We start from the raw sequence: 13,292 nt of genomic DNA, 5'->3' as shown, positions 1-13,292 counted from the left end.
CAGCCTGCAGCGGGGATGCAATCCAAGCCCCCCGGAGCTACGCGGCATGCCCAAGGCAGCTCCCAGAGCCAGGGGGGAGCATCACGAGCCCCGATGAGCCGCTTCATCTCAGCCAGGAGGGTTTTGGCGGTGGCACCATGCTGGGGTGCCCCAAGCGTGTGCAGACACAACGCTCAGCTGGAAAAAATCCCATTTCTCCCTTCTGCTGGGATTAGGCAGCTCACGATACAGAGCAGAGCAAAGCAGCGATCCCCGCGCACGGGGCCATCGCCGCCAGCCCTCGTTAACTCAATGATCTTCGTTTCACTGCACACCTCTGTGTCGGCGGCTCCTGGGGAAAGAGCCAGTGCCGGTGTCCCAAAACAAGGGGGTTCCAAAACAAGGGGATTCCAAAACAAGGGGGGTTCCAAAACAAGGGGGTTCCAAAACAAGGGCTCAGAGGGTGGCCTGGGGGCACAGGTGGCATCAGAGCATCCCAAGCCAAAGCGCCCTCGCTCTGCTACTGACCGAGCGGCCAGGCAGGGACAGGGACCGCACCAGCCGGTGAAATATTTCAGAGCAGCATTTCCCCAAAGGGAAGCCGCAGCAGCCAGATTGCTGGCAGAGCGGGGGAAAGCACGTCGCACATTCCAGGGGATGCTGCCGGAAGCTCAGCGTGACCTTGCACTTCTTTAAAAGCAAAATTGGACCCTCAGTCTGGTCCCAATTCCCCCCTGAACAGGCTGGTTGTGTCTTCCCACCGCTGTTCGGCATCGGCCGGTCCCTGCGGAAAAGGGGGCTGAGGCTGCCCCGCTCACAGCAGGCTCTGTCTTGTTCCAGAAGAAAAGAAGGGAGGGGGGGAAAGAAAGGGGGAGAAAGGAGAAGGGGGGGGGGGGGGGGGGGAAGAGAGGAAAAAGAGGGGAAAAAATAGAGGGGGAAAAAAAGACCAAAAAAAAAAGGGGGGGGGGGAAGATGAAAAAGAGGAACAAAAAGAGGAAAAAGGAGAAAAAAGAAGAAAAAAAAGAGAAAAAATATTACAAAAGAGAAAATAAAAGAGAAAATAAAAGAGGAAAAACAAGAAAAAAGAAAGGGAGAAGATAGGGAGAAGACAGGGAGAAGAGAAAACAGAAAGAGGGGAAAGAAGAGCATGACAAGGAAGGAAAAAAGACTGTCGGGCAGGTATCAGAGCGGCAGCACCCCACGGGTGGGCGAGGAATAACGTTACTGCTCAGAGGCCGGCTGGGCTTCAGCAACCCGGCCACGCGTGTCCCGGTGCCACGGAGCCGCGGCGGTGGCCGGGGAGGACAAACCTGGCCACGAAGGTGCCGGTGCTGCAGTGTGCGCTGCGCTCCCAGCCCCGCGTCCTGAGCCCTCGCCGGGGCCACCCCAGGTTCTGTCCCCACGGCACTGGGGGGGGAAGGGGACCCTGCCCCAGCCCAGCTCAGCACACCCCCCCGCCAGCAGGTCTAGGCTGGATCCTCAGCAAAAGCCGGGCAGACGGATGGACAGACAGCCGGGCAGACAGATGACTGGGCAGATGGATGACAGACGGATGGACAGACGGATGGACGACTGGGCAGACAGGTGGCCAGACAGACAGATGACAGACGGACAGAGGGATGGACAGACAGACAGACGGATGGACGGCCGGGCAGACGGATGAACAAACGGCCGGGCAGACGGATGGACAGACAGATAGATGGCTGGGCAGACGGACAGACGGAGGGACAGATGGACAGACAGAGGGACAGACAGATAGACAGATGGACAGACAGGCAGATGGCCAGGCAGACAGATGGATAGACGGGCACACAGAGGGACAGACGGGCACACAGAGGGACAGATGGAGGGACAGACGGCCGGCCGGGCAGACGGACAGCAGAGGGAGCCTGAGGCCGAGCAGAACGCGGAAGCATCCCTGGTACACCCACTTTGCTGCGCCCCATCAGGGGTGACGACCCACCGCGGTTACACCAGGGACCCTTCCCACCCACCGCGGCCACCGGCCCAGAGGTCACCAAGGTCCAGGCAGGGACCGGCAGCGATTCCGCAGGGTGCAGCAGGACCGAGCGCAGGCAGAGAGGTGCGATCCCCCATCACCTGCGTCCTCCTCCCTCCCCCTGCTCGCGTCTCGAGGGGAGGTCTCCGCAAGCCAGAGTGGGGGGGGACCCCAGTTCCGAGATGTCCCTTGAGCCCAAGAAGATTAAGTGCAGCTACAGAACGGGCTTTAATGTCGACAGCGGATCCCGCTGCGAAGAGACTGAGCCACAGAGGGAAAGACACCCCCCCCCAGGGCACTCCCCGCTCAGCCATGCGCCTCTGGAGCCGGGCAGGGAAGGAGCTCACAGCCCCCCCAGCACAGTTCCCAAGGAGCCTCCCTTAGCAATCGGGGGCTTTAATTAACGGATGTGTCCGTTGCCGGGCTATTTTTTGCCGTGTCCATTTTCTGTTGGCTGAGTCTGGCCCCAACTTCCCCCCGCCCTCAGCAGGCAGGAGGGAAGGAAAGGGAAGAAATGGAGGAAAGGAGAGGGAAGGAGAGGAGAGGAAGGAAAGGAGAGGGAGGAAACTTTGACACCGGTACAGCCAAAATGCTGGAAGCGGGAGCACTCATGCACCAAGCAGAAAAATTCAGCGACTGTCAGCAACAGATGGTATCTATAAATCCTATCGATGTTTGGGATTTTAATCCGTCCTTGACCAAAGAGCCCAAACAACCACTAAAAGGCGCTCATCGAGACGCACGCCGAGCATATTGCCACATCCCAGGCTGCTGACCTCCCATGCGGAGCCGGCGCCCGGGGAACAGGCGGTGGGACCCGGCCCCCAGATGTGGGCACCTAGCCAGGGAGATGGGAGGGACGGGGATGGGGATGAGGGTGAGGATGCACGGGGGCTGAGCCGGCGTGCGCGACAGCGCCCATCGCAGCCCCGAACCAGGTGCCGGTTTGCCGGGACCTGCCTCCAGGCCAGCATTTCCCCCCCCTGCCTCCGGCTGCACAACACCGCCAAGCCCCCGGGACCGCAGCGTTCCTAAACATTTACTCATGGAGAGCCAGAAACATCTTCCCAGCAAATTCCTTGATAAAATAAACCGTGAAAATGTCACGACTGCCTCAGGGAGCCATCAAGTAACCCTGGGAAGGGTAGAAGGGCGGCCATGCTCAGCCCCCTGCTGTTACCTGCATCCTCCTCCCGCTCCCAAACTAAGCGGAGACGGAGGCACCCGCTGCTTCGGGGCATCCATCCTACTCATCTACGGAGTATTTTTAATTTGTTAGCCCTCATGGGAAATTATGCGGGCAAGGGCAGCGGGCAGGGTGAGCAAAGCGCAAAGCAAACAGCCTTCCTTCCAAGCGCGGCTAAAAATACCCGTGGGGGTCGAGCCCCCAGGGAACAGCGTGCCAAGGGGCAGGTCTCACCGAAGGCATCTTGAGTTTGCCTTGTAACTCGTTACGCTCCAGGGAAGACCCAGAGCCTTGAACTGGAGAAGGGACAGGCAAGAGACGCCGGTGTCCTGGATTTTCCCACCCACGTAGGCAGGAGGACAAGGCAGCGCCGGGTTTATCCGGCAGGGAACTGGGGCTGGGGTGACTTTGGCCACCCGACGAGGTGCCCTGGCTACCCCAGGGGACGGCAGCAGACAGGGACCATCAACCTCTGGCACAGCCGAACCCAAGGGAGGTCTTTAAAAGCGCAAAGGGGTCTCTAAAATGCAAAGCGAGCTTGGTGTGACCCGTACCCCCCATCCCACCCCCAGTCCCCTCCCTGCCCAGCCGCTGGCTCTGCTTCCCATCACTCGCCTCCCGCCGGGGCCGACCGACAGCCCGGAGATAAAGTGAGAGGAGGCGAGAGAAGGAATGCGACCCCCTTGCTCACCCTCCGCGCGTTAATAAATCACCTTGCAGACTAATTGCTCCTCGGAGGGGGAAGACTCAGCCCCCTCCTCACCCCCCACGAGGTCCCGGCTCAGCCTGGGAGCCACGCTCCTGGGAAGCCCTGGATTTCAATGGCGTTCCGGGTATTCCTGCCCCTGCACGCGGCCAAGGGGGCTCCGGCAGCGCCTGCGACCACCCTCCCGGCAGGCGCAGGGGTTATCCCAGTGTCGGAGAAGGAGGGGTCGGTTCCCATCTCCGCAAGGGACCGAGCAGCTCTGCAGCGGGGGAGCACATCCCTATTCCCAGGCACCAATTTATCTAGAAATACAGGGGGGCCAACGCACCCGGCATCCCAGCTTGCGGAGGGATGCTGTGCCACAGGACAAGGGGAGATCAAGGCTGGGATGGAGGGTTTATGAGACAGCTCGATGCCATCACAACCTGCTCGTTGGCACAAAGCAAAGCACAGAAGAGGAAGACAAGCCACCCAGGCACGGTACACGGCCCCAGAGCTCAAATGAAACCTTCCAGCATCATGCAGTGGAGAAGCCGAGGAAGCCAAAAGCGTCAGGACACGACTCCCACGAGCACATTCCCAGCCATGGAGAGGGCTGGGCACCAAGGGGGACTGGGAAAGGGCCCGTGGGACACTGTGCTCACGCACTGCATCGTGCCTGGAAGTTAAGCCGCCGATGTCAAGAAGCGCTTCTGCAGAGTAAAACCTTGCACCAGTTTTGAAGGCTGCATGACGAAAGCTGGGAGTTGCCCATTCCCAGCTGGTTTTCAGGACTTTCGTGCAGAGGAAATTACCAGCACAGCTAAAAAAAACCCAAACCCCAATTCACCATATAAAACACAGAAGAGCTGCCAAGCGATGTAGTACCTGAAGCTACGACGGAGTGGTACAGCATCCGTCCCACAGTACAGCATCCATCCTGCATCCGCTGCGAGCCATGATGCCGGGTGCCGGCTGGTCTGTGCCTCTGCAAAAGGCAACCGCCGCAGCTTGCGGATGCTTTATGGAGTCTCTCCGCAGCTTTACAGCGAGGGAAACCCGCCCGGCCGTTCATTAACCTCACCCTTGGTGAGGCTGACAGCAAACAAAATCCAAGCTCATGCGGTTGCTGCGGGGCTAGACGGTGAGCAACACTATTGTGCTAGGGAATGGAAAGGGAAAAGAGGGATCCAGGAGGGGGTTTTGGACTTCAGCTGCAATCTCTCGCTCGTCCAACCAGCCTCGGTCTTGTCAGCGCTGCTCCCCTGCAGCGCAGGGGACTTTGTTTAGCTTGGAGCCTCTTGAAGCCCCCCCAGCCGTGCTCGTAATAAGATTCCTTGTCCGATCCTGCGGTCCTGCCACCTCTCTGCGCTCCTCAGACAATGCTTCGCCTGTGCCGCTGACCTGGGCATCATTTGGCTGCTCTTTCCAAAGTTTCCTCTGCACCAGGCAGCCAAGCTTGGCCACCCCGCTTTGGCATCGCATCCCATCCCATCGCATCCCATCCCAGGGTTGTCTGCTGGGCAGCGTGCTTCACGCCAGACCTCGCCGTGGCTTTTGGTACCCCCCAAGGTGGGGGGATACAAGGGGGTGAGATGCCCAGCAGACCCTTTGGGGGTGGATGTTGGCTTCAAAGCTATTTAATGCCTTTGTTAGCAGCCCGGATGAGGGGCCAGTTCAACAGGGAAAGCATCGTCTGGTCCTTGAACCCACCCAGCTGCACATGTCCCAATGCTAAATAAAAGATAAATCAGTTGAACACCTTGAAATTAAGTTGAGCAATGACAACTTGATGTCAGCCAAGGCTGAAATCCCCCGCTCCCTACCAACACAACAGTCTGTCCCTCCACTGGCACAGCACGTATTTAAGCAGCAAAATTTAGATCTTTTGAGAAAGTCCAAGCACCACTGTAGACAGATATTAAAGGGGTCACACACGATGTTGTCAGTGGCTACTTGGCTGCTCCGTGGAAGCGGAGAGAAGCTTCCTTCAGTGCCGGGGAAAGCCAACAGGTCCTGGATGAGGCCAGAAAACACATCTTTTCTCTCCAACCAACAACCGAACACGCCGGGCAAGAGATCTGCTAGTCCGCAGCGTAAGCAGGAGATGGGGACCAAAAGCCATCGGTTGACCAATTATTCCCTTTTCAATAAATCACTTGGTTTTAAAGCAAAATATGATGTCGACAAATAGCTTTAATCCACCGGAGTTTACTGTGCAGAACATGACAGATGTCAAGAACAGGGATGGGTGTAAAGTGGGCTTCTGCTCGCATGCGGGAGGGGATTCAGAAGCAGGTTTGCCCCCTCCCGAGCACGGGGACGATGCCATGGCTGGGCACCGTCCCCGGCATCAGCATCCCAAAGCAAAGCCGGCCAGCCCAAGGGCACGCCGCTGCCGCCACGGAGACGAGTCTCTGCAAACTGTTTTCTGGGATGATAAGGGTTAAAAAAAAAACAAACCCCAAACCATACAAAAAACCCAGCAGGCATGCCTGAAGAGGAGGATTAGAGAGAATAGGGCCATTTCTCAGCAAAGACTATGGCAACATAAATAGAAAAGTAACATTAAGCTCAAGACCAGCCCTTTCACTTTGCTCCTGCCCCACAATGCCACTATTGTTTTGCTGACAACTGGTAATTATCCCGAGCTGCACACACTGGTATTCCCACCCTTTAACCGGGAGGGATTTTGCCGCCACCGACCCTCTGACACCAGCAAAAATTCACATACCACAGGGTTCAAAGGGGGGGCGGGCTGCAAAGGCTGGGCGAGCCGCAAGGGGTACGTCATTCAGGGACCTCCATTTAGCCATCCCTAAAAAATGAAGTTATTTGCGATGGTTTTGCTCCAGATGACCAAATCTTGGGGTTCAAGTTGCCCCAGATAGCAGACGGTTGTTTCCCCTATCCCGAATGAGCGGTACCCATCACCACCTCAGATGAAAAAATGTTCACCTCCCAAATATCCAAGTCTCATCCTCTCTCATCTTGGCAGCAAAGAGGAAACTGGGGGAAAAAATTCCCACGGAGGTACGGTTTTCCTTCCCTCCTAAAAAGCTCAGGCAACCTTGGGGACCCTGGACCCCGGACCCCCAGGATGAGGCAGCCGTTGCATATCCTGCCTGTAAGGGGGATGAGTTGGACCCATCACTTCTCATTTAGGGTTTGGGGGAGTCACCGTCTCAACCTCCCCAGCCCACCAGGAGTCCAGTCTGGTGCCAGCACCAGCTCCAGATAAGGTGTTAAAAAATATTGGCAACTGCCTCAAGATGGAGTAAAACACTCCCATGGTCAAAATGTGGATTTTTTTAATCTTTTTTTTTTTTTGCTTTTGCAGGCTGGTGCTTGAGCCAGAAAGACCAGGAAAAGGGGAAAAAAAAAAAAAAAAAACCATTTTTTTTTTTCTGCAGGCTGCACAGTCAAGGGCAGAGTAAGGCAGGGGACACATGCAAATGCCCAGGGACCCAGCTACGAGCACCACAACCAGCTGCTCTGGGATTTATCACTTCTTTTTTTTTTTTTTTTTTTTTTACTTCTGCATTTTAATTACACTATCACAGAAGTTTCTTCCTAACGGGAAAGCTGGAAACCAGTTTTTCCTGCAGCAAGGCCAATTCCACAAATACTAGCAGTGACCTGTAAAGATAAAAAAAGCCCCATAAATCAGCAGAGCAACATCTTTCCTTCCTTGGAGCGTCACCGGCCTGTTTCGCTGGGGTGGGTTTTTATTTGTTGTTGGTTTAAGCACCCAAGAGAAAAGAAACCACTCCTAAAACCCCACTTAACCCATCCCAGCTGCAGAAAAAAAACCCAGAAAGCAATAACAACAACAACAAAAAAACCAACCCACCACGTATGCAGAGCTAAGCTACGGGACTCCGGGCAAGCTCCAGCCTGTCCTCGCAGCGCCCGGTTGAGTTTTGAGGGGAACGAACCCCCCTTCTCCCACCCCTGGAGCCCTGCCAGCCCTTCGCCTAATTAAAGCATGTGGCCACTTGCCGGGCGGAAAGCCGGCAGCCGGAGCACAAAGGCTCCGGTACCTCCAGGGGTGAGCCCCGCCACCCGACCGGCACCCCGCTTTTAAGGATGCTGAACACCGGAGGAGCTCCCAGGGTCGTGTCGGTACTCGGCCGGTCCCCCTCCTCTTCCTCGCTTCCTCAGCCGGAGTGGTGACACGGCTGCAGGGCAAAGATTAAATCCAGATTTTGCTCTTTAAATCGCTTTTGGGCAGAGGGGTTTCCTTTGTGCCCAACTTTTCAGGGATATTGGAGCACAACGGGATGGGGGGAGTGGCGAGGAAGGGACGAAGGCTCGCAGGGGAAACGCTCGCCGACCCCTCCGCAAGGAAGGGAGGGCAGGAGAAAGCCCGGAAGGGGCCGCAGGGAAAGCAAAGGAAGGGCTTAAAAGATTAAAATGGGACAATGTTATCAGTGGGCAGCTGCCCCGTGCCTCCACGTCGTGAACGTGGGGGGCTCCGACTGCCGGCTCTGCCCGCCAACGCTCTGCTCTGCCCTCCCCCCTGCGCTATGACACACCGGACGGCCGGGTGCCAAACGCCGGCACCGGCTGCACCCCTGGACCCAGGCACGGGCGGTGACACATCGCCAGCAACACTCGGAAGCAAACCGGGGCTTCATCAAGAGACGGCACAGCAACAGTGCGATAAAAAGATTAAACAGCAAAACAAAAGAAATGGGAAACTTGTTTACTCCCTACCCAAGCAAACTGGTTTTTACTGGTGTTCACGCAACTGTGGGTCATCACTCCAAACCACATCAGCAGCACCCCGAGGCCAGAGAGGTGCCGGTAGCTTAACAGCAACCCCTGCACAGCGAGTGTTTGCACAGCACTGAGGATGTACTGGGAGACCCAAGTGTTGGGATGCAGGGGACGTACTGGGAGACACGTTTCCACTGTTAAGAGTCCAGCCAAAACTTCCATGAGCCTGTTTTATCACCTGTCCCCCAAATTTCCTGGCCACTGGACCGAAGCTAACCAGTGGGGAGCCGGGCCGGGGCTGCCCCACAGACCAGCCCACCTCTCCCCGTGCCCGGCCATGCGAAGCGGCACGCATCCGGACCACCGGCCCGGGATGGAGCGGGACCTAGCCAATGCCCGCCTTACACCGCTGCATTAATCCTGTTGCTAGGACACCCGCGGGCGAAGAAATACAACACTTGACGGATTAGCGTCTAGACTGACTGACCTTTCCCTCCGCTCGCGAGGTGGAACCGGGGCGAAAATCGGGCGCCGTTGGCTAAAAGGAGGGGGGTTTGTAAGGTTTTTGTTTTGTTTTGTTTTGTTTTCAGATGGGAGCCAGGGAGGGAGGGACATCACTGTCGCTGAAAGAGCCATTTCACTACCTGCCGCCGGAGAGGGATGTGCAGGAGACGGACCCGGGTCTTGCAACCTGCTGCCAAGCCCGGGCTTTGCCCAGCAACCCAGCTGACAAAAGAGCCTTTCATGAGACGGGACGATGTCAACTCCACAATTAGCAGGGGAAAAGAAAAAAGAGCCGAAAGAAGATTATTACCTCCAGCAGTTGCCTCTGGGGGCCCCTCTCAAATGGTTTCGTTAACTCTTTCGGCTGAGCCCAAGGTGAGGAAGGAGCCACCACTGTCAGCAGGAGCCAGCAGGCGGATGGACCCAGGGTGGCATCCCAATCTCACAGGATCCCACGGGAGACCTGTCCCCATGGGTGCTGCTGGGGCAGGCTGGCAGCGAGCGATGTCCCGGCCCTGGAGCTCCAATGCTGGATCAGACCCAGCGGGAAGCAGCACCACCACCCTCCTGCTTCCGGGCTCTGAGGGCACCACGCTGCCTCCAGCCCAGCCCTGTGAGAGTCCCTGCAAGATCGGATGCTGACCTCGGCGAGCGGCATCCTCGCTCAAGCCATCAAGTGGCTGCAGGGTATGCCATGCACCGAACCTCCTCCACCTCCTGCCTTGCTAAGCAGTGCAACGGAGACCCCAGCCCACTGGGTACCACACATAGTGAGGGATGCTGGGACACCCCACATCCTCCACCTTCACAGCCCAACATCTCCATCTCACAGAATTACAGAATCCCAGACTGGCGGGGGTTGGAAGTGACCTCTGGAGATCATCTAGTCCAACCCTCCACTAGAGCAGGATCACCCAGAGCAGGTCGCACAGGATGGCGTCCAGGGGGGTTTGGAATCTCTCCAGAGAAGGAGACTCCACAACCTCTCTGGGCAGCCTGTCCTGGTGCTCGGTCACCCTCAGAGGGAAGAAGTTTTTCCTCACGTTGAGATGGAACCTCCTGTGTTCCAGTTTGTGCCCGTTGCCCCGTGTCCCGTCACTGGGCACCACTGGGAAGAGTCTGGCCCCTTCCTCTAGACACCCACCCTTTAGATATTGATAAGTGTGGATGAGATCCCCTCTCAGCCTTCTCTTCTCCAGGCTAACCAGCCCCAGCTCTCTCAGCCTTTCCTCACACCAGAGATGCTCCAGCCCCCTCATCATCCTCACAGCCCTCCACTGGTCTCTCTCCAATAGCTCCCTGTCCATCTGGAACTGAGGAGCCCAGAACTGGACACAGAACTCCAGATGTGGCCTCACCAGGGCAGAACAGAGGGGGAGGAGAACCTCCCTCGACCCGCTGGCCATGCTCTTCTCAATGCACCCCAGGACACCATCTCCCCACCAAAAAGATGCAATAGCTTTAAATAAAAAACCCGCGTATTTTTATCAGATGGTGCCCCGGTTACCTGGTGAGAAAAGGCTAGAAGCCTCCCTTGCGGCATCTTTTCTCTTCCTGATGCCAAACCCCCCCAGCCTTCCCTTTTGCCACCCACCCCAAGGAAATCTGGTCCGGGCGACGCAGAGGAGAGCAGCTCGCCCTGAGGGTGCCACTGTCCCCTACCCCAGGGGCATCGCCTGATGCAAGTTGTCCCTTCAAAAAGCCACCCGGAGAGCAAACCCCCAGCCCGGCCTCCAGCGGCTCTGGCAGGCACGACGCCAGCCTGAGCGCGGTCACAGGACGGGGACACGCAGGGACAGCTCGTCCTTCTGCCAGGAGCAGGCCTGTGACTGCCGCTTTCCAGGCTCACCGCGGGGCTCCGGAGGAGCCAGCCCCGACTTCCCCGTGCCCCAAGGATGCCCTTGGGGGCTGGAGCACTGACCTTGTCCCCGTGCAGAGATTTAACAGCCAGCCCCAGGCACGGAGCTCCCGGAAGCAGCTGCAGAAATAACAACCGGTTAATCAAGTCCAACATTAAAAGCCAAAAACCCACACGTGCTGCTGCCACACACCTTCCTCCAGCCACAAAGTCAGGGACTTTCTCCCACTCCCTGATATTCAGGGGGATTTAATACCAGCCAAAATGATTGCAGATCTCCTCCATGCCATCTCCCACCCATCACTGCCTCCTCCGAGCACCGTCTCTCAGCAAGACCAGGCACAACATCCCTGAGGGCAGCTGCGCCGCTGCCCCATGCATAGCGGTACCCAGGGGATGGGGAGCGTGGCTGGAGGACAGGAGAGGCAGTGGGAGCACCCCACGGAGGGCAGGGAGCAGACAGAGTGATGGGGTGAGGTGGAGCCCAGCAGCAGCTCCCCCATCCATCACAGAAGATGCGGGGAGATGCGCAGGATGCTCTTGGAAAGGGTCCATCGCCCTCGACGAGGCTGCGGGGAGCCGAGCCATCGGGCCCATGCCTGCGCCCGATCAGCTTCTCCAGCAGGCTCGCTGGTGGCGATGGCCACGCTGCGTGCTCCGCGCCGCAGCTCTGGGGAGGGAAGCCCTGCTCATGACGCAGTGGGAGGTAATCTCCTTACAAAGCACGGGGCCTCTGGGCTCCCAGAGTGCCCGTCCCCTCCCCAGGGCGAACGACCCCGCGCTCAATAGCAGAGTGTGACTTCATCTCGTGAGTGAGGCAAGCGGTTATTAATCACGAGCACGCGCTAATGAATGTTGGATTGAAGGCTTACGGTCCTGGCACGTGGGGCAGTAGCCACTACAAGCCCTTTGCCCACATCAGGACCCAGCTGGGGAGCTCCTGGCATCAGGGAGGGGGTAACACAAGGTGTCCTGGGGCTCTGTGTCACCCGTGGGTGCCCTTACCGCAGCACAGCCCCCTGCCCGAAGGGAGCCAGGGACAGTAGCTACAAGTGCCCCATCCCTGGGGATGATGCTGAGAGCGGGTGGGGGTCCCAGGGGGGGTCCCCAGGAGGGATTGGGAAAATGACCCCGTGCTGGGGTTTGGCGAGGAACCTCAGGAGTGGCTGCGATCCCCAGGCCATGCTGGCCATGCGAGCGCTCGCCACCGAGGCCGAGCCCAGGGTCTCCATCCGCACCCAGCCCCATGCCAAGGTTTCTCCAAGATGAGGGTCCTGGCCGCTCTGGAGAGTGGTTCAGGGCCAGAGGGGAAGGACCGAGCCAAAAAGATGCCTTTCCACCCTGGGGAGCTGCTTTAGAGCAAGACAAGACGTCATTTCACCTTCGCCGTAACACACCGGTGGGTTCCTTGCTACCCTGACTTGCTTGCATCACCCCAAAACCTGGACCATGGTGCTTAGCAGGGGGGTCCAGATCACCCCTTCCCTGGGAACCCTGCTAGCCCCGCTGCGGGCAGGCACAGCAGAACACGCGACATCCCAGCACCACCCATCTCACCGAAGACACAGGTCCCACACTGGCACCAGGGAGATCCCCCCCAGCTTTTGGCAACCCCTTGCCTTCCCTCCCACCCCCCACATCGCCACCCATTTCATAAATTACATCCTGTTGTAAAGCAGAGCAAACATGGAGCCCCTGATCTGGCAGGGCAGCAGGAGCGATGGCCGGAGCCTTGTGCACCCATCAAACGTGGACCTCCTTGACTTGCCTCCCCTGGAGACGCACCCCAGCACAGAAGGAAAGCGGACAGGACCTGGGCCACCATCCACGGCATGGGCGCAGCCAGCGAGCACCACCAGCTTATCTGGGGTTATCGAAAAGGTGCCCTTTATCCAAAAGTCAACAATCCCCGACTCAATTAAGTTACAGACTAACGAAGAGGGTGGGGAAAAAAATAATTTGTTTGACTACAGCGTTTACTGGAGGGGAGGAAGGTGGCTTACTTATGAATTCTAAAATCAGAGATAGCTTCAAGGGCCATCGGGCTGATGGAGATTGATGCCAGCGGTGATGGTGGGAAGAGCACGGTGACGGTGACACTGGGCTGGCGAGCTGCAGATTCCAGGTGCCCTGGCTGCTATTCCCAACCCAGGCTGTCCGAGCAGCCTCCCACAACCTGGGGACAGGGTCAGAGGAACAGTCAGATCTTCCAGTCCCCCGGGAGGAGGAAACCAGCAGATCGAGCTTGGGAATAAAATAAAAATACAATAAAATCCACTAATGACCAATTTCCATCTTAGAAAAGGGTTAGGAGGCGATGCCAAAAAAAGCAATAAAAATTCCACAAAAGCAACCTTTT

At 57.5% G+C, this 13,292-nt stretch overlaps 1 protein-coding gene and 1 long non-coding RNA gene across 2 annotated transcripts in view; both read right to left on the bottom strand.

The window, feature by feature from the left end:
- Positions 1-13,292, bottom strand: part of COL18A1 (collagen type XVIII alpha 1 chain) — a 41,186-nt gene that overhangs the window by 21,005 nt on the left and 6,889 nt on the right. The gene's annotated exons all lie outside the window — the stretch shown is intronic.
- On the bottom strand, positions 6,073-7,171 carry LOC142602243 (uncharacterized). The gene is made up of 3 exons (XR_012835911.1): positions 6,808-7,171; positions 6,584-6,667; positions 6,073-6,280 (listed from the first exon to the last, which is right to left on the bottom strand). It is a non-coding gene; the product is annotated as an uncharacterized LOC142602243 (long non-coding RNA).

The sequence above is a fragment of the Balearica regulorum genome, chromosome 6, assembly GCF_011004875.1.
Source record: "Balearica regulorum gibbericeps isolate bBalReg1 chromosome 6, bBalReg1.pri, whole genome shotgun sequence".
NCBI lineage: Eukaryota > Metazoa > Chordata > Aves > Gruiformes > Gruidae > Balearica > Balearica regulorum.
Note: the sequence above shows the minus strand (reverse complement) of the source record. Positions and strands in the feature narration are given on the sequence as shown.